The 20,683-nt window shown below is 52.6% G+C and overlaps 1 protein-coding gene across 3 annotated transcripts in view; it reads right to left on the reverse strand.

The window, feature by feature from the left end:
• The window catches only part of RNF220 (ring finger protein 220), a 216,878-nt gene that overhangs the window by 131,403 nt on the left and 64,792 nt on the right, over nucleotides 1–20,683 (reverse strand). The gene's annotated exons all lie outside the window — the stretch shown is intronic.

Here is a 20,683-nt window from a genome sequence, read left to right on the forward strand (position 1 = left end):
GTGATTCTTTTTTTTTTCGGGGAGACTTGCCTCTGAGAGTGAACCATATGGAGAGGCAGAGGAAAAAGAAGGGGCAATGGGGACAGCAAACAGCTCACCAGCTCAGGACAGCCGGGAATGGGCACGGGCTGCTCACCCCCTTTCCCTGCCCGCTCTTGAAACCCACAGCATTGGTGTGGGATGGTCTGGCTTGCGGACCCAAAGGGGCACAGCCCTGGGGCCTCTTGTGTGAGCGCTGGGGAGGGGGTGGGCAGCGCTTCCTCCTGCCCCGGCCGTTGCAGCCTCAGAAACCACTGAGTCCCCGGTGCGTTAGGAACTGCCTGGAGGCCGGAGCTTCCTGCAGGTGCCCCGCGCTCATGAATCACACCTTGTCAGGACTCGGGGTGCCCAACGGCTGGGACCCCACCAAAATGCTGCCCCAGGATGCACCCGCCTCCCCCCCGCCCCGCCATCCCGGCCAGGCGAGGGTTAAGCAGGCATTAATCACACTGTTTGAGAGACATTTCAAAGCCTCTTCCAAATACTATAAAAAATGTCTTTAATCATCTAATAGCGCGAACTCCGCTCATGATGGATGGAGAGAAGTCGCTTCTCTCCTCCTGATCCTAACAGATGAGGCTGAAGAGCTGCTGCTCCGGCGGGGGGGAAAGTTGGGGAGGGAACTGGGGGACAAGAAGGACATTTCTCAACCTCCCACCAGAGCAGTTATAAATATGAGGTCATACAGCAAGAGATGATAACACATTAAGGGCTCTTGAGATATTAGTCTGTCAGCCTCGTTAGACACAGCCTATTTGGGGCTGACTGCATAATTAGAGGCTGGGGTACCCATAACTCATGGGTGTTTATATGGTAGGAAGGGCCCACACTCACCATCACCCTCAGCACTCTGAGAAGTCATCTTCAGTAGGCATAAAATCCCACTCCCTGCTGAAAAATAATCCTCCTCTCCCCAGAAACAACTGTTCCTGCTTCTGCTCCTGCCCCCCACCTCCTGCCCTCCCCACAGCCCCGAGCCCCCTGCCTGCCCCGTGCACCCACTTTCACCTCCCCATACCCTGCGGTGGGGAACCGGCTTATGTTTTGCCCAAGGTGCCCCAAGGTAGTTTGTGGCCAAGCAGTCCTGGCTCCCAGTCCCCTGACCATGGGACAACTCAGTGGGGGACAGCCCATGCTCTACCCCATGAGGGACTGTGTCCGCTGAGGACCTCTGAGCAGCCTCACAGCAGGTTTGTCCTTCCTGCGCCCTCCTGCCCTTCCAGAGAATAGCTCCGTGTTAGGCTGGAAACACCGTGGGGAGGTGGACGTACTTGGACAAAGATGGTTCTGGGGAAACCTGAGCAAAAACAAGTCCGAGGAAAGGAAAAAACATGCACATGCCCCAGGACAGCTTGTCACTCCTGCCCTGCTGTGAGCATCCCCTGCTGCTGACCTGCTGTCCCTTACCTGCAACATGCACCAGGGACCCTTTTCTAGCCCAGGATGCTGCCCTGCATGGGCAGAAACAGGGCAGAGCCCCCCCAGTGCTTCTGCACCCAGCCTTCTGGTGTGCTCCAGGGGCCAGGGGCAACGAGCGTGGGGCAGTCAGAGAGCCCAGGCCTGGTGGGGAAGCTTGCAAGGAGCTGGGCTTTGCACGTCCTGTCCACTTTGTTTTCTCAGTTCTGTCTAGGTGCTGGTGAGCACTAACACAGAAGGGCACTTCCCAACCAACCCAGCCAAAAAACTGAACAAGTGAAACAGGGAAGGGGAGTGTTTCCCTTCTGCAACAGTCAGACCGATGGCACCACAAGAGCCAGCTCCTGCTTGAAAGGGAACAGAGAGGGAGCAGGAGCAGGGGGAGGCAGGGGAAACCACCCAAGCCCTCTGCACCCAGCAGAGCCGGGTTTGCAGCCCGAGTCTGCCCAGCAGCACACCCCTGGAACTCCTCTTGCCCTACAGCAGGTGGGATAATAAAGGCACCGGGAAGGGCAGGGACATCAATGTGAGAAACAAGAACCCTCACTGTAGGGACTGCCCTGACACTGCCCAAGTCCCCAACACAGCCACCCAGTGCCTCATCCCCTTGCCCTGCTCACCCGCCACAGCTGGGGAGGGGGCAAGGGGTCCATGGAGGTGGGGGCAACCCTGTGGCTTCCCATGCTGAGGTAGGATAATGAATCCTGATGCGGGAAGTGACCTTTTCCAAATGCCACATGTCATTGGATTTTATATCACACCAGGACAATGTGCCATGGGTATTAAAATCGTTTTTCCAATAGAAGTGTGTGTATGTGTGTGTCAGAGAGAGATGTGAGAAAAATAAAACTGAGACATGAAAATTAGACTGCTTCTAAAAACGGCCTTTAGGAAAGACTTAGGTCCTCGCAGAGCAGGACTGACAGAGATGAACCATGCCCTTTGCTCCCAAGATCATGGATGATTTTGTCAGGGAATTAGGACTTGTTCAAACCTCATGACAGAACTAGGGAAAAATAGCATCAGAGTCCTGATCCCCATTTCTAACGTCCTGCAAAGACTTTCACCTCTACAGTGTCCCCTCTGCCGTGGGGGGCAGCTCCAGGGCTGCGCCTGCCCGTGGAGGCAGGTGCAGGTGCATGCAGAGCACAGATCACCTTGCACATGTGCTCCTGGATGCCCACTCATGTTATTCCAGGCTGTGCATGTGGAGAAAGCAAAGTCCTACATGACAGCCAGCGCCAAGTTACTCAGCCTCTCCCGGCCTCCACAGCATCCTGTATCCCTGTGGGCCAGCCTGGAGATGTGCGTGGAGCATCCCTGGGTATAGACATGCCCCCCTATATGCCAGGATACATTCCCATGTGAAAACACAATGTAGAAAGGGCTGAGCTGGAAGCCAAATTCACTTGAACTCCAGCCTGTTCCCTCAATCTGCAGGGCAATTGTCCGGCTGAAATAACAACGCTGGGACAAAAAAAAAAAAAAAAAAAAGGGACAAGCTGTGTTTGTTTATTCAGCTTCTTTCTCTCTGTCTCCTCCCGACAATGCCCTGACACAGTGTCCCGCCGCGCTGGGGCTGCAACCCCAACGAGCTAAATTTATCCCAGCTGGAGCCCTGTTTACAATGTGGTCCCTCCTGCCCAGGACCAGGCAGTGGCCATCCCCAGGGTGGACAGTCCATGCCTCACCTTCCTTGGCCTTTGCTGTGCCCAGGCCACCTGTGTGGTCCCTGGAAAGATGCCCAATACCTTGCACTCCTCATGTATTTACACTAAGGGCAGCTTGCCGCCTCCTGTCCATCTGGAAGGCTACGGGGAGATGTGGGTTTGCCTGGGCTGCTGCTTGCTCAGCATGGCTTGGAAGTGGTGGACAAAGCATCAGCCATGAGGGTGTAGTGCACCCCATGACAAACCAGCCAGGGACACCCACACTTGAAGGCATGAATGGAGCTGTACGTCTCATGCAACCACACGTGGTGCTTTGCTCCCTGCACCTCGCACTGCAGTGGAGGGCCATGGGACCAGGTTGTCACATACCTCCCCTTGTCCCCCTGATGGGCTCACAGAGGCTGGGAGGACAGAGCTGTCAGGAGCTCAGCCTCCTCTTCCCAGTGACACAACTGGATGTCACACCAGGGCTCTTGAGGCTCACTAGGCCCAGTGGTGGTGTGAATATACTTTAAAAGGCTGGGGATGTGGCAGCACTGCCAGCACTCCCCTCGCACTCTTCCTGCACCAATTCCCATCGCTGGTGGATGTATCAGCCATGGTTTCCCAGCGAGCCATGCGGTCTCACCTGGCCACCCCACAACACAAGGGTCTCCTGTGGTCCCAGACTGGCTCACTCACTGGAGCTGCACTCAGCAGAACTCAGTTTGCAATACCCGGGCTCTTGTTTGCTGCTTAATGAGTCCCAGCTAATGAATCCCAACACATGAAAACTTTCCATTCACCCTCTGGCTTGCTGTCAGCATCGGCCACCAGTTTGCAGAGGCTGGCAATCACAAAAGTGGTTTCAGAGGTGCCTGCAGGTCGCCACCCCTGAGCCTGAGTCCTACCTCGTGCCCGGTCTCAGTGGCTGCAGAGGGGACACCAGCACCATGTGGATGTGAAACAAAGCAGCTGGTCCTGTGTTCCCTCAGTCTCCAGCAGCAGCAGCTCACAGAGATTCACCATCATCTCCAGTAGCAGGCTATTGCTCAGCAGTGATGGATCCCTCTTTGTACCTGCTCACAGCTGCACATACTTAGGCTTAATGAATGAGCAACCTCCTGGCACGCTGATGATGCAGCCCTCTTCCACATGGTCCTGGCCCAAAACACTGCCTGCCACCGGCTTGAAACCAAGAGCTCTGGATCACATCCCATGGGAAGGGACACTTTGTGTACACATGGAGAGGGGAGAAGGATCTCACAGACAGACCCTGGTCTGGGTTCAGATCCCAAACCTGGTGAGGGGTTCAGCACTGCCTCTGTACAAGGAAAGATCCAAGACTGAGTTTGGACCAAGGCCCCCGTTGCTGTGCGAGGTCCCTGGCTGCGGGTGAAGGAGCAGGACAGAGGTACCAAGGCTTTCCTGTTGCTCAAGTTTTTTGGAGACAAGCAAACTGTCCAGAGTGATGCCCTTGGTGTCACCTCCATGGTGCACCAGAACGGTGCCCCTCTTCCAAAAAGCCTTCTCATGCCTCACTGCTCACACCTACCACATTTTGAGCCTCTGGCCTGATTTCAGGTTTGTTTGCACCTTGTGGGGGGGAAAATCTTTCTGCACCACTTGCCCCTGATTGCTCTACCTGGTGAAGCAGAAGTTCCAGGGAGAGCAGAAGAGGGGTTGTCCACCCCAGCCCAGCTCCCTCTCCAGAGTTTTGGAGACGGTCTGTGCATGATTGTGGGTGGGGGGTGAATTTGAGCCTAAAAGCTCAAAATACAAAGTACTGTTCCTGAGAACCCCATGTGCTGGGCATTTCTTATTCGTGAAATAACAGCTTGCTTGTGTTCACCAGACCCCTTTTCACTCTGAAATATAAATGGAGCTTTTGGGGAATATTTTGCCAGTCCAAAAATCCCCTCCAGCCTTCATTCAGGTTCACTCCCAAGTGCAGCAGGACGCTCAGGGAAGGGCTGATGGAGCGGCACATCTGCGCACAACCACGTACGTGTGCGCTCCTCACACGTGCGGCTCCTCATCTCCGGAAGAAGATCTTCTCGTCAGGAAGTCACGGCCCTGATTACTTTGTCTTCCACGTTTAAGAACATCCCTAACTGCTCCTTGGATAGCTCAATTAGTAAAGTGAATATATTATATAAAGTCTAAAAGATTAAACTATCATAGGCAGCCCATAATTTCATGAAGAAGTCAGGGGAGCATATCCCTCTTATTAACTCTATAACAAATGTGATGAAAATGTTCAAATAGAATGTTAATGCAATGTTACGTGTAATTTTCCCAGGCGATTTTCTGCTGAAATATTTCTTTATTAATAGTAATTGAGGGTATAAATTATGAATGAGGCGATTTTCTCCTTTCACTGGGAAAGACGTACTAATGGCAATAATTCTTTATAATAATTTTTTGGGGGGAGAATAGGGAGGGAGCTGGGGTGAGGGGTTTAAAGGAAAAAAAAAACCTCTAAAGGGATTGCAAAATATATAGACTAGCAGTGCATGTTTTATTGCAGGGCGCTGTATTTTATTTCGGTGTGCTGGGCATCCGTCCTGTGTGGGTCTGTGCTGTGTGTGCACGGCGAGGCTCAGGCCCCTGGAGAAGGCGGTTTCCTCGCGCCCTCTCCATTCCTCACGTGTGTAAAGTCTTGCATCGTGCAAGGCGAGTACGAGAGCAGTGATGCTGTTGGTCTGTAAATTCAGGACTCCTGATTTCACTCTCTAAAGCTGGGGGGTTGAACTCATTTTCACCGGGGGCCACATCAGACTCGCGATAGCCTTCAAAGGGCCAAATGTAATTTTAAGGCTGTATAAATGCGGGAGTAGTCACATTTACATTGGACACTCCTGCTCTAAGGGAAAGCGGGGACAGTACCCACACTACAAGCGCTTTTGGTTGGTAGGAGGGTACTCAGGGATGAGCAGGTTAGTGGTACAGGCTCTTGCCAATTTAATGCAGACTCTGACACCTTTCCATGGCCTCACCACAACCAAAACCACTTCTTTGTGCTTGTGTTGGGTTTTGGGGGTCTTTTGTACCAGCCTGCTGACCCTGACCCCAAGCACCTCCATCCAGGAAAACGCAAGGCTTGGTTCTACAGCCCCCGAACCTCACACACCAAATTGAGCGGGTCTGGGGGCTACACTGGGTCCCAAATGCCACCCCTTTGTGGGACATGGCCCAGGCCCACGCGTTTGCACACCACAGACAGGCAGCACCGAGCAGCACAGCTGCTAGTGGGGAAACAAAAAGTCCTTTTTGTGACGCCAGAATGAAAGAGGCGTTTTACAAGGATTTCAGAGCTTGCCCTCCTTCAGGTTTTCATGTTTGTTTCTTTTCAACGGACCAAATGGCTTCAAAATTTTTCCACTCAATTAAAAAGAATTCTGGTTTGAGTGCAGTTCTGGGCCCCTCCTTCTTGCACACATCTCTCTTCTTAAAGAAAGATAAAGGGGAAAGAAAATATGGTATCCCTTAAATTTTCATTATGCTTCAGTCAGCTGAAAAAAACCTCCGAATGGTTTAAAACTTTTATACCAAAGAATCCACTTCCTCCTCCTATTTTATTTAAAACTTTTTCCAAGAAAGGAAACTTTTTTGAATGAGCTCTAGTCTACAACAAGTGTAAGAAGAAAAACCTCCTTATGCCAGGCCTTTGCTGTACAAACCAAAGAGCATCCTGAGAGATGCTTAAACAAGCTAAAAGGCACCTCCGGTGATGACTTGCACCAAGGGTGGGCGGCACATGCTGGTACCCAGCACAGAGTGAAGCTCTCGGACACCCGTGCACATGGGTGCAGATGTGTTGGGGAGCGGGTGGCTTTGAGCTTCCCCAGGGGCAGCTCCTACATCCCCCATTTCCACTGGAGGATCCCCCCTGCTCGGGCTCTCACTGGGCTGGAAGGGGAGGCAGAACTGGTCCTTTTTGCTGGCAGATAGGCTGTGCTGCCCCGTCTCTCTCCTCCTCTGGAGGCACTGACCCCCAGGCTCTCCGCATGGCTCACCCCGCACCGTCAGGCTGCGCGAGAGGCTGCAGAAAAGCCGGCAAAATCAGTGCGATCTGTCACCGACCCTCCTCAAAATTAGGTTAATAATTTATGATGTTAAATGGGACAGTTAATAGCTGGGCCAGATGATTCCTCAGCTAATCTAGAGCACGGGCTGAGCTGCAACGAGTCCTCTGAGAGTTCATTACACTCCCCAGCCCTCGGTGCTAGTGCTTTTGGCTCCACCGATACCTACAGGAGGCTGTGGCTGGTGCCGCTGGCAACGCGCCGAAGACTTGCCCCTCATCAATTAAGAGAAATAAGGAAATCGACAGGAAAATTAATTTCCAAAGAGACAATGCCTCTGACACCTGCACTGCCCTCGGAAAGCCGGGGGGGGTTATCTGGGAAGCCTGGGGAGGAGGCTGCGTCTGCCTGCTTGCTGAGCAAGGTCAGGCCGCTTTCCTGGGGCTGGGAGAGCAGGGAGGGGTGTAAGGACTGAACAGAAGATGCTTTTGCTCTTGAGTCAGCCCCAAGCAGGTTTCTTACAGGGGATGCGTGCTCACTGGGAGGAGACATAACACCAATGCCTGCTGGTTAAAGCCCCCCCAGCATCCCCTCCCCAGCACAGGGCAGTTCACTGGCAGCAAGGATTTACACCCTGACCATGCACATTCCCAAAGAAACCTCAGAGGCAAAGAGTCGGGGCGAGAAGGTCTGGCAGGTCTTTTCCATCAAGGGGACAGAGCAGGGTTGGCTGCCCCAGGGACGCGGTGCTGCCAGAGTGCTCCCTGGGGCCAGCCCTCACCCCAGAGCTCGGCAGAGGGTGGATCTTCAATCACTTGCCTGTCTGTTTGTCTAACATCCCTGATTCTTGTCCCACCCTCTTGCTGGCAAATCAGATCGAGCCCAGCCACAGAAAACATGTATTGGACTGAACAGCCTCCCCTCACCAAAACCGCAACCCCTCTGCATGATCTGAGCTCTCCCGTCTCCCCAGCTCTTTCTTCTGCCTCCTGGCTCTCAGAAGCCTCCCCGGGTGCAGGACCGGCTTGCCAGCCACAGCAGGGAAATGCAAGGAATTACCAAGAGTACATCTTGTCTGTGTGATGGAGACTTTCCATCCCTATCCAGTGCAAGCAGATTGACCAAGGTTCACGACAGCAGAAGGCAACAAAGACCCTCTGGTGCTGACAGCACATGAGTCTCTCTTTGCCCGTCCTGCCTTGCTTCTCTCTGCAAAGACCTGATTCTGCAAATTTGAAATCCTTTGCTTTGCGTGGGGGGCTCTGAACGGTGAAGTGCTCAGCCTTGCAGGTCTGAGCCTTAAGGCAGGATATCTGCAGAGTTTGGTGGCTCTGGGACCATGCTTGGTGAAACAAAAAAGTAGGCAGGGACCAAACTCAGCAATCCAAACTGCACATGGAAGCAGAAATCAGCTCCTTTGCTCCAGCATCTCACTGGGGGATGCTGCAAAGCAGTGTCAGCCTCAGGCAAACCTGGAAGAGGGTGCCACACTCACACTCCTCTCCAGAGGAGCTAGTGATAGGTACCTTAGAATGTGCTCCTCACAGCCCCAATCTATTTTACAAATGGAAAAACTAAAGCACAGCAAGTCTGTCTGACCACCCCAATGTGAGCAGCAATATCAGGTGAAGGGAGCTAATTTCTCTCTCAGCATAAGGTTCCTAGTGCCAGGATGTGCATCCCCTGCCCTTAGTGGGAGCATGAGGAGGACCCCATGGGCTAAAAAGTGACTGGCAGGGCTAAAAACACAGGCTGCTGTGGCCAGATGTGCACTGATGACTCGTGCAGATGTTGGCCCTGCAGCGCGTCTGGGCAGTAATTCCCCTTCTCCCTTCCACATTCCTGCCCTGCCAAATTCAAACCACGCGCAGTGCGGGGGGATTACCTGCAATTACAGCTTTCACACGTCGGGGCCTAATTCGTGCAGCTGGAGAAGGGAGGGAGAGCGGCGAGAAGTAAGGGCATCCATATGGTGGGCTTCTGCGGCTATTCCTCCTGCCTGCATTACAGGCAGCTAATGCCGTGTCCCCCCGCCCCCAGCCCTCTCCCCTCCTGTGAAGCCCCTTCCCAGGTGGAAAGACCAGGGAGGACCCATGGGGGCAGAGTCGAGCCCCAGCCTGGGGCCGGTGGCAGGGCCAGTTTTCTTTCCAGCTTCTGCCCCAGTGTGCACAGGAGAAATGACAATTAGGGGGACAACAAATGAGGCTGCTGGCCCCTGGAGGGGGGACATGTGCAGTAACTTGAGGCTGAAGCGGAAATAGCTCTAGTCGACCCACTTAGAAAATCATCATTACTGTAGAATTTATGGCTGACATGAGCTTGTCTGATAGATATGACTATTTAAAGGCAGCCAAAGCCTCCATTTATAACATGTGAGGAAAGCGGGGCTGGGGGGGGAGGGAGATGGGACAGGTTTGAAGATCAAAGGGGCACCTGGGAAAGGAAAGGGAACTGCATCAGCCCTGAAGCGAAGGGACGGTGGCTTCAGCCAGGGAAAGGGCTGGTGTGGCAGGGCGAGGCGGGCTGTGCCCCACAGAGGGGAGCAGCCTGCGCTGTGGGTCTGCCCCCCGGGCCCCAGAGACCAGAGCATCCTCTGTGGGCCCCGCAGCCACTCCTGCCCTTGGGTCTGACAAAGTGCCACCACCCCAGTATGGGCTGTCCTGGGCTCCGGCACAGAGATGAGCCCATCTGGATTTGGCACCATCCAGGCAGCAGTGGGCATGGACACAGTTGTCCACTCAGGATGTGCTGCGTCATTCACCGGGAGTGTACTTTTAATTAGATGTGAAGGATACCGCAATTGCTGAGGCTGGGAAAGAAAAAAAGCAGTGGCAGGTTTGGAGGACAACAAGCAAACATCTGCAAGGCTCCGATTTTTGTTTTTCCTTAACTGAAAGGACAGAAAATAGCTCCTGGGAGTGGTGAGCCATTCCTGTACCCAGACCCCTAGCTGCCTTCCTTGCCTGCTCATCCCTCAGGGCTTTACAAAGGGGACAGTGCAATCACTTGGTGACTTGTTAAGGGAGCAGCTCATCCCAACAGCAAAGCCAGGAGAAAGACCCACTTGCCAATTCCTTGGGACAGGCTGTCTCTTGCTGGCAAAAAATAATCTCCAATCAAACAGAAATGCTGCAAGTGAGTTGGAGGATGGACCCTGGTGACACCCAGCTCCGCTGGAGACACATCGCATGTCCCAGCCTGTCCCAGCGCTGTGATTCCCTATGGCTGTGTGAGGGAACACCGCACCCAGCAGTGAGCAAGCTGGAAATGAGCACGGAGGTACAGATGGGCTCTCCATGCAGGCAATGCCGGAGCACTGATGGATGCAGAGCTGCAGGCTGCAGGGCAGCACTTGGTGCCATCCAGAGCAAGGAGCAGTCCCCGGAGGGCACCCTGCCCAGGGACAGCACGGAGCCAGTCACCGGCATCCCCGTCCCGGGCTCTCCTCCCCAACCCGACTGCTCCCTGTCCTTTGGGGATGGCGGCAGCTCCTCACCTGATTGAATTTTCAGGCCATCACTTGCTCTCCCTGCAGCTGCGAGGCACGATCGCCCTCCCGGCAACCCCACGCTCACCCCGCGGAAGGAGGGGCTAATTCAGTTAGCCCAGTGGCATTAGCTGCCGTGAAGAATAACCCGCCAACAAGGGCCTGCGAGCCTGACACAATATTAAAGACCCCACTGCCCTCACTTGGGGCAGATTAAGCTGGGCTCATTGCTTTAATGCTGTGCTCCTCGGCCGGGCTCCCTCCAAGGCTTTGCACCTTAACTGTATTACCCCAGCACCGATGTGCTTGACCTGCCGATATTGCTCCCACTGATAATTCACCTCCCAAGAAACTTTGCCTTTTTGACCTCCTGCCGGAGCAGGCTCTAACCCCACATAGCAGGGCTCCCCCAATATTCCACTGCCACGGGGACTGCCAGCGCCTGCCCTCTGCTCCACGCTCGCTTTCCCTCAGCACCGTCCCCTGCATCCCGTCCTTCCAGAGCCTCCAGTTGCCTTCTTCTGCAAGGTCAGGCAACTCACCTCTGCAAGCAGGTCACTTTGGTGATCCCAGGATCCCAATCATTATCAATGACTGCATTGACATGCACGGTGAACATGTGGCCATGGAACAGCAGCATGTACGTGTGTGGAGGATGGAGAATGTCATTTACAGCACCAGGGATGTGTGGGACATCCCTGCTCACTGACCTCATCTGGGGTACCAAGGTTCCCTCAGCAGTAACATGAAGCGATGCAGAGAGTGCATTGGGTGCCTCCTGCTCCCAGGGATACAGATGTCTCATCTGACCCAGGGAAACCACCCAAATACCAGCTGAGAGGCAGCATGGGCTCCAAGTGAAACTCAACGGACCGGCGTGGGAGCAAGAGGGTCATCCCTCTGCTGCCAACAAGCACAGGCCGTGCCAGCATCATCTTGGCTCGGCAGCAGCCACCACCTCTTGTCACCCCCAGCTGTCAGCAGCTGTCCTGGGCTCTGCCCCTGCTTCATCCCACAGCCCGAGAGTGACACAGGGAGCAGTCCTTGAGACGCTGTCTGCTCAGGCTGCTGACTCACACAGCCTTGCTTTTCATAGGAAACAGCAACAATGCAGAATCACTTTCCAGCTTAGACAAAACCAGAGAGCTGGCGTATCCTAAAAGACTTGAGAATTGAATTTTCAAAGTCACCTTTTCTGAGCAAAACCACTCTGACTCAGCCAACCACTTCTGCTCTCCTCACCAGAAAACCAAAATCATCTATACCAATCTTTCCCTCTTTTATCGTTGGCCAGACTAGATAGTTTTACTGAAAGGAGTTTGAGCACCCCTGCTGCCCGCTCTGCCAGGTTGCTGGATGCTGACAGCTCTGTCTTGCCTCCTCAAAAGGAGCAGGTTTGCAACAGTGATTACAGTTCCAGCTCTAGACCTAGAGCAAGGTGTCTGCTCCCTGCCACACGTGCTCCCTTGCCTTTGCATGGGTGATATTTATACCTGCCTTGCATAGTTAGTGCTTGGGTAGTGTATATGAGGTTAGAAAACTAGTTATGTATGTTTACATAACTATTTTATATTAGTTATATATCAGTTATGTAAAAGTAACTCTGCAAAGCTTGTATTGCTTATGTGGAGGCAGCACATTTCTCTTCTAGGGACCAGGCAGTGCTCACGATGAACAAGCCCTCATTTTGAACACATTTTTCTTCCTTATTTTCTGATTTCACTTTTCAAAGGTGTGTTTCCTTTTTTTGAAGAAACAAAACTAGAAAAAGGAACCAACCTAAACTCCTGCCCAAAACTCAGACCACAAGTCTTGGGGTTTTTCTTAATATTAAAATACGTGTTGAAACTGTGTTTGATCCGTGCTCCTGGCACAGAAAGCCAAGCGCCCACACGAAAGGGGTGTCACAGAGCAGTTGTGAAGTCTTGTGGTCTGGCAGCTGTCAGGACAGAGGGGCTCTATTTTGGGCTTTGCCATCAACCCGAAGTGTGACCCTGGGGAAGGGACTGCACCTCTCGCTGTCCCTGGTCCCCTCCTCCGGGTGCATGGGACCGTCAGTAGGTGCCAGAGTTTGCTGCTGCCTCTGACCCGGGGCAGGAGGAGCTCTCACCTTTGCACCGTGAAACACCACCTGGCAAAACCCTGTACAGTCTCACAGACTGACTTTGCTGGCTGTATCAGTGCTCCAGAAACTGTGCTTGTCCACGGCGGTCAGCACAGAGCCTGGCTGGACCTGGGACTTGTCCTCACCTGATAAAGTGCCCATGCTGAACAAAACCAGAGGCAGAAAGTTTTCCAGTATCACTGCTGACAAATTAAGCTGACAGACAGGAGCAGAGCTGGGACATGTAACTACACAGGAAACACAAAGGCTTATTCCTTCTACCATACTACTGGAAAGGATCCCTTTGGCTGCTCACCCATATATATTGCTGACCAGGGACTCCGTCGTGTTCCCAGTTACACCGGGTGTGGTGGGTTGAAGACAGGGGAGATCTGCACCATTGGACACAGGAGCAGACCCTGCCCTTGGTGTGCAGCCAAACATGTTGGAAACAGGGAAGGGTGTATGGCTTTTACAAGCCTTTCTTAAATAAGGTAGATAGTGTCAGGGTATCATCAGTCCCCAAATTTAGGCTTGGGAAAAGCGATGGGAACCATTCCCTGTTTTGCAGTTAGCACGCTTGGGAGGCGAATGGAAAACGGATGATGTGAACACTTTTTCCTAACGGAGTGTATTTGTCTGAGTGCAATGCCTTGGCATTGAGGCAGCTGCCCTGCCGTGGGACCTGAGCTGACCTCCTGCCACCACGCGCAGCCCCAGCTCCAGCCCCATCCTGTGCCACGCTCCTCTGCAGACAGGCAGCACCTGTGGCACCGGCAGCCCACAGCGTCCCCTCTGCTTTGTCACCCAGTTGTCCAGAAAACAACTGGCCAAGCCAGTAACATCTGCACAAAGAGGGGGTCACCTGTCCCATCGTGGGGACCAGGAACACCTACAGCAGCACCAGGCAGGCGACACTGGACCTTCTGCTTCACACCCTTCTGACGTGACCCCTTCTGTTAGGGGGAGATTTAAGGTGCTCTTATATCTCCCTGCTGTAAATGGCCTCATAAAAGTGACAGAAAGACGTTCATATGGATGCTTGTTAAAATTTTATTACTAATCACCACCAAAGTTAGCTGCTATATTTAACCCAGGGTGGAGGAAAGAGGGGAGGGGGCACTGCCTGGGCAGGATGGAGAAGTCAAAATCAGAAAGTGAAGACAGGGTGACAAGTGGCCCTGACATAGCCCACAGACATTGGCAGGCGCCTGCTGGAGCAAAGGCAAATAAAAACCCCAGAGCCTTCAGCTTCCCCTTGTCAGCAGCAGCCACAACCCTTTTACAAGCCCTAACCCCAGAGAAGGGCAGGCTTGTGGTGGAGCACGAGACTTCGGATCAAAGAGACCTCAGCTGAACTCCCACCTCCGTTGCAGCCCCCACAAGCAGCCCTGGGCTCTTCTCCGCATAGAAGCTCCTCCTGTGCAAAGCGGATGAGAACAGAGATTTAATGAGACAGCCAGCTCTCCAGGCTGGGGAAGTCTCCCAGCGGCGTGCGGGCACCTGGCAGTCCTAGGATGAGTGAGGTCTCTCCACTGAGGCTGCGAGGACACACAGTCAAGCTTCCCTTCCTGCTTAAGTCAGGTCTTGCCCTTGAAGGTGAAAGAAGTGCTTAGAAGAGAGAGAAGAAAGCCCAAGGACACCAACTGCCTTGGTGAAGCAGAAAGTTCAGCAGTTGCAAAGGTATCACAGGGCACTTCCAGACTTGTCCTTGCTAAAGCATTGGTGGCAAAGGACCAGTCAGCAGTGTCCCCAGGGGGACAGATGAGGAAGGAGGGAGGGTGGTGAAAGGCATGGAGCACATGCAAGGCAGGGGCTCAGCCATCCCTGCTGGTTCCACAGGTTGTGGTCACCCCCTCACACAGAAATACAAAAAAGAAAGTATGGTCCAGATGGCCACCAGGGCGGGCCCAGAAGGATCAAGACGACAGTCACCTGTCCTGTTGTGTTAGTGGCATACACAACATTATGCCCCACTGTGTGTGGCTGTGGGCTGGGGCAGCTGGGCAGGGACTGCTCTCCTGCCTTGGCATAATGCACGGAGAAGGAGGGGATGTGCTCTGTTCGGATGCTAACAAAGTATCCTTCTGTAGTGGGATAATGAAAAAGCATGATGAGTTTTCTGCTCTGCTGTCTGTCTGGTGCTGGGAGCAGTAGGAAAATATTTGATTGATGCAGCAAGGAAAGGAACGGAGGAAAAAAAGTCTCATAGTGAAAATAAACAGCTTTGAGTGTCTCCTCAATTTGAAAATGGCATCCAGGTGACCACAGGGGTCCAGAGCATGAAAGACAAACTATTGCATTAAAGACCTTGGCTGCCACTACACCTGCCTGATTGTACCGCAGAGAGGAACAGGAGAGGGAGACATGCTCCTCTTGGAGGATGCTCTCTGAAACCTCCCTTGCACTCCCCATCTGCATCTCCTTCCAGCTTTACGGTACCCCCACGTGTTTTTGGCAGGTCCCAATACCCCCATTTGCCCTCATACTTGCTGCACGGAAGCATCCACCAAGACTCTCATGCTCCCCATCCCTGCTTCCCAGGTACCCTTTTCCTGGCACTCTATGGGACCTGCCGTCTGTCTGTCAGTCCTCACATCCATCTTCAGGGCTTCTGCATAAATCTCCTAGAGGCCTCTTTGCTCCCTATATATCTATCTAATTAATGTTAGTATAAGTAAAGAACAGCCTTTTCCCCTTAATAAGCAGAGTGCTGACTTTATTACAGGTCTTCTTCCCCCCGCCCCGCTTCTTGCTTCAGTGCTTTAAATCACGCTCAGGAAAGCGCTTACAAAGGGAAAGGCTGCGTGCCGCATCTCGTCGTGCCTTCGCCCCGGCAGGGCTGGGGAGGGCCGTGGGGAGCGAGGGGCAGAGGGCAGCAGGAGGAAATTGGACAGGATGTGTTCAGAGAGATGCCAAGAGCTCTGCGCTGCCAGGTTCGCCGGGGTCAGGGGAGAAGTCAAAGGCCATCAGTGTGTTGTCTGGCTGAAGGCAGAGTCCAAGCAAAACAAGGTGTTAAATGTCTGCTAATTAGAAGTGTCAAAACAGGACTGGTAAGGCAGGCACAGCTGGGGAGGGCCTGGAAATGTGATAAGCGGGGCTTGGTGGAGAGAGACAAGAAATCCTGGGGCTCTGGATCGCGTGGCAGGTGAGAGTGGGAAGGCTCCTGCAGTGAGATTTGAGCTTCTCTAACATATATTTTAGGCCAGAAATCCCAAATGTGAGACGTAAAAGAGATGGGTTCAGAGGACAACAAGGTCCCATATTCCTACAAATTCTTAGGATTGTAAGAAGAAGAGAGGAAGATTCCGTAAATGTGTTATTTCTCTCTTTGATGTTAGCTTTCTGCCTCTCTCTGTTTCAGACAACCCCCAACCCAGTTTTGCTCTCAGTTCCACTGGAAGTGTTCATTCTCCCTTCCTGCATCTCCCGCACTGGCCTCAGGCTGCCACAAACTGGGTGCCCCCAGCTCTGCCTGCTTGCAAGCACCTGGGGATGCTGGATGTGACGGTGCAGAAGAGAGGTCTGCAGCTTCCAGTCTCAGGCTGCACAGCGAATAAATGGTGGAGATTTGATGGAGGAAGACCTGGCCTGCAGGCTGGGCTTGGCTCAGCTCTCCAGCCCTCTGCCAGTTCCTTCTACTTGTGCATCACGCAGGTGCTATGTCCAACGCTAGCCCACCCGCACGGTGTGCCACAAGCACCACATTGCAAAGGGTGGTGGGGACACTGTTGAAGGGACACTCTGCATATGCTCCTCATGCTCCCAGGGAACAATCACATCTCACGCTCATGAGAGCACGTGCCATCGGATCTCTCGCAGCCAAAGAAACACACCTGGTTCCAGCAGGCTGGGCATGAGGAGCACCACTGCTTCCTATCGCTATGCCAAGCCACGACCTGGTCATCCCTGATCCAGTGCCAGAGCCAGAGGGCTGCCCTGAAAGGGTTAATGCTCCCCCTGCTCTGGGTGCTGGGGTGAAAGGGTTACCCGTGTTGTGCTCGGATTCTTTGGCTGTAATATGATTTCTTGGCTCTCGCGTATATATTTATGCTGTTTTGTCCACACTCCGGTCCACTCCCCCCACGCGGTGGCTATTGATCAGGTTAATGGCAGGGATCCGATTGCACATGCTCTGACATGCTCTCACACAGCCTCGCCAACTCTGGCCCAGCCAATCAATGACGTGGTGGCCCCCGAAAATTTCCCATAATCTGATTTGAAGATGTGTTATCACTTAATAAAATCCACACTTGCCCTTCCTCTTCCCCCCACTACTGAAATGCATTTGCACTCTGGCTCCCAGGCTGGCTCCTGCCGTGCCCCTGCGTTCTGCCAGCCTCTGAGAGAAGGACCACGGAGCGGCCTGGGGCTAAAAATGCCCTAAGTGGGTAAGGGAGGGATGGAGAAATTATCTGTCATCTCCTGGGTAATCAGCACCGCCCAGGAGTGCCAGGGGATGCACACGGTGACACAGGATGGTGTGTGAGGATACTTGCTCCCTTTCACAGTGTGGTGGCTGTAAGGGTGACACTGAAAAAGGAGGATGAAAAATGTTCCTCTTGAAAACACGGTGAAAAATGCTATGGGTTTTCTGTAGCCTGTCAACACACGGCCTTTAGAAAACAATTCACAACAGTGCATGAAAACATGAAGGGTATTTGTTGTGTGAATGGGTATCTGTTTTCCGATCAGCCCGTGGATCAGTGACAAGAGGAAAGTCCTCGCTAGTCGGGGCAAGATGGCAGCAGGGTTTGAGTGAGATACTCCCTGTCACTGTGTCTTCTCCAGGGAGGTTTGTTTCTCCAAGAAGAGCAAAGTCAGACGTTACCGCTCTCTAAGCAGAATAATTCTTTGCCCCTTCCCTGCCTTATGCTCCAACAGAAGATCTTGGTGCTTTGCACAGCTCTGCTACCTCAGTTTTACAGGAGGGGCTCATGGCTTCTGCTCCTCCCATCACTGTCAAACACAGGGAGGACAATGGTGCGGGATGCACACTGTAGGGGTGGCATGTCACCCCTTGAGCCGTGGCCCTAAAAGACGGGGTTCTCCTCCCATGGCAGAGCAAGAAGCAAGCACACAGGGAGCCATGGATGCCTGGGGACAGGCGTGTGCCAGCATCAGGCTGAACCTGAGCCCTGCTGATCAATGGCGGGTCTCAGAGCCCTGCAAGTGTGGGGCTGCTCCCCGGGGCTCGAAACCTGATGCCGAGGTTCAATAATTCAGGGGGAGAGCTATCAATGGCTTCTCAGCTCTTCAGAGAGGAGAGCAAATTGAAAGGCTTGTCAGGAGTCAAAACAGAGCAGGGCAAAGCTGGGCTGAATGTCAGAGAGATTAAAGAGGCAGAAAGCCACAGGGATGGGGACGGGGACAGGATCAGTGGCACAGCCACTGCTTTGTATGGTTCACTTTGGTAATCGTAAGAGGAGCAGGATTACGGCAGAACAGGGCACTTTCACAGCAAGATTGGCTCCACAAAAGGTCTCCAACAGGATTTCGGCAGCTCTGGTTGCTTAAGCTAAGAAGGAGACTGGTGGTATGAGGCTCCTTCGATCTTAAGCGAGGAGTCCCCAAGCAGCTCTGTGGTGTGACCCTCCTGCATGGTTGGGGATCGGGCTGGGGAAGCCACACCAGGGCCATGTCTCCCATTTCGTACAGTGACTTGAGTGAGGAGAAAGATGGGACCAGCCCTGCAGTGGCCTCCAGTACAAAATAACTCCTCTGGTCCCAAGTGGGACACTGCACCAACAGTGGATGATAAATAATGGTGATATTTCAATAGACACAGGTATGATAATGAAGAGCTATCTTTCTTTTGCAAAGATCACTTGTAGAATTAAATATTTATAAATGATATTTAGACTCTCAGCCCTGTAAAATGCCTTTTTTACACAGATAATATATGTTGACTTGTTGGAGAACCAAACCAGTTTGATATGATTAAATACAGAGCCGAGTGACATGATTCATGCCCCTTCTTCCACTTGCCAGCCTGTAGCACATGTGAGACTATCTCAATACATTTCTACAGACATTCACTTAAAATAAAATAAAATAAATAAATCCACAACCATCCCAGCTGCAAAATACATTGAAATCCTCCCAACACCCCAAACGCCTCTATCAACTTTGCAACGTCTGGCTTGTAAGACACAGTATTTCACACCACACCAGACAGCTTTTTTTATGGACAGAGTTTAATTTGTGCTTTACATGCGACTTATATCCAGCTCTGGCGCCTGACCCTACAGGCCATTGTGTGGGAAACGAGGGGCTGAACTGGCAGAGATGAAGGTGAGCAGGGGTACAGTCCCAGACCCCTCTCTATCTCTCTTCTCACAGTGCTTCGGTACCACAGTCAAGTGTGTTGTGTTTGAGCGATCATTTGGTTTAAGAGGGATGTGACCAGGGGTCTGTGTGCCTTCCCCAGAGCCTGCACTGGTTTCACATCTTGAAAGTGCTCTCCATAGCCCCAGGGGCTAAAAAACAGAGGCAAAAAGAGGCAGAAGAAAGAGGAAGAGATCGCCAAGCTGGTGAGGACACCTGTCCCGAGCAGCTCCCACAGACCTCAGCGCGATCACAGCATGGAGCCTTCATTTTGCGGTTTCACATGTATGAGGAAGAGAAAACTGTCCATCTTACAGGAAATCGTAGAATCATAGAATGGTTTGCGTTGGAAGGGGCCTTAAAGATGATCTAGTTCCAACCCCCTGCCATGGGCAGGGACACCAGGACACCGTCCACTAGATCAGGTTGCTCAAAGCCCCATCCAAACTGGCCTTGAACATTTCCAGGGATGGGGCATCTGCAGCTTCTCTGGGCTGTCTGTTCCAGCACCTCGACACCCTCATGGTGAAGAATTTCTGCCTTATATCTAATCTAAATCCTTCTTTCAGTTTAAAACCATTACACCTTATCCTATCACTCCAAGCCTTTGTAAAAAGTCCAGCCTCCAGCTTTAGACTTTCCATTCAAATGATACTGTTACAAATTATACTTAAGCAGTAGATAATATAGAGAAACTAAAAATATCAGAGAATTTACACTGGTCATGGACAGATACATATGTTCAGACAATATCAAAGTTTTAACTATGAAAAAATGACATCAGCAGAACTCTAGCTTTTATCTCTCACATGCACTTTTGGTGTCCATGAGACACATCCAGCTCAGTACATTTGAGCCTTTGTGAACCTTCACTCACAAAAAGGACAAGGCTGAACTCTGTCGCGCAATGGCTAGAGAGGCCAGTGGGACTGCAGAGTCCACCTCGAGGATAGCTGCAAACCAGGAGTAGCTTGTGGTGAGCTTAGGCATGTGGAGGAGCCCCGAGGGGCGGCCACCACCACCACCTCCTATAATGGATCCAGCTTCATCTTACAACTAACTGGGCATTTTCTTTCCCCTTATTCCCTCTTGGGAGAATGTTTCAGGGACTCCCTGCTTGCAGAGCCAGGAACTCCTTCTTAGCCCCACCTTAAATATAATCATGGCCCCTTTGCACCACAAAGCTCTTGCACCAGCATTTGCCCCTGCCCTAAAAGCAGCAGGGCTGGTACAAGGGTCTTGACAGCCATCTCCACTCTGAGAAGCAAGGCTGGTTTTTAGCCCTCAGAGCACGCAGTTGGACTTGTTAAACAGCACAGGCGGCACTATTGGAAGGAGAAGTTTCCATTAATTTGCAGGTGCTGGGGGGAAGGGAGGAAGGAGAGACCAGGTGCTTTCTGGATGCTGCCCCCAGCAAGCTCCCCCTGGTTCGTTCTCATTGTTTCGCAGCCGTCCCACACGGCCCCGCCAAAGGGGATAACAGGCTCAGGAACAGGCTGAATGACAGCAGACACCTTATAAAATGCCTCGCAGAGCGGCCTGGCGCCTTGCTGCAAGCGGCGCACATGCCCGCAGCCCAGCCAGGCAGGTAGCGAAGGGGGAGGCTCACATCAAAGGCTCTGGTTTTGCAAGG

The sequence above is a fragment of the Streptopelia decaocto genome, assembly GCF_964273445.1.
Source record: "Streptopelia decaocto genome assembly, chromosome: 5".
Classification (NCBI taxonomy): domain Eukaryota; kingdom Metazoa; phylum Chordata; class Aves; order Columbiformes; family Columbidae; genus Streptopelia; species Streptopelia decaocto.